We start from the raw sequence: 510 nt of genomic DNA on the forward strand, positions 1-510 counted from the left end.
CATATAACTTGTTTCATTACATTGATTATAATCCCCTCCATATACCATCAGTTAAAAGTATTTCTCTCTATCCACTTTAGCTTTTTTTAAAAAACCAACAAACAAAACAACCCACTCAGGCATATATAATAATTTACATCTCCAAAGGGTACATTCTGCAAGTCTGCCTCCTGGCCACCAATTCTTAGTCCTTCTCTTCTTAGTTGATGAATCTAGAGTCCTCAGCCATTCCCCTTCTCCATGCCCCTATCTCTGCGTCCATCTCTGGCACTGCTGCTTCTCTGGATAAGGTCCCGCATTCTATTTGTGCATTCCTCTCTTGATGATCCTAGGGTCCTCTGTTTCTGGACTGTAAGACTAACCACTTCCATTTTATTGTTACAAAACTCCTACCTTTACAATTATGACAGTCGCAATTAGTCATGATAACAGTTATTCACTATTGAATCTTACGAATCTTATCACCATCTCCTTTCACCAGACCCATCTAGACAAGATGATAGCTATTCA

The 510-nt window shown here is 39.0% G+C and overlaps 1 protein-coding gene across 1 annotated transcript in view; it reads left to right on the plus strand.

The window, feature by feature from the left end:
• Positions 1 to 510, plus strand: part of SPATA17 (spermatogenesis associated 17) — a 220,638-nt gene that overhangs the window by 165,587 nt on the left and 54,541 nt on the right. The window lies entirely within an intron of this gene.

The sequence above is a fragment of the Chrysochloris asiatica genome, unplaced genomic scaffold (assembly GCF_000296735.1).
Source record: "Chrysochloris asiatica unplaced genomic scaffold, ChrAsi1.0 scaffold00133, whole genome shotgun sequence".
In the NCBI taxonomy this organism is placed as follows: domain Eukaryota; kingdom Metazoa; phylum Chordata; class Mammalia; order Afrosoricida; family Chrysochloridae; genus Chrysochloris; species Chrysochloris asiatica.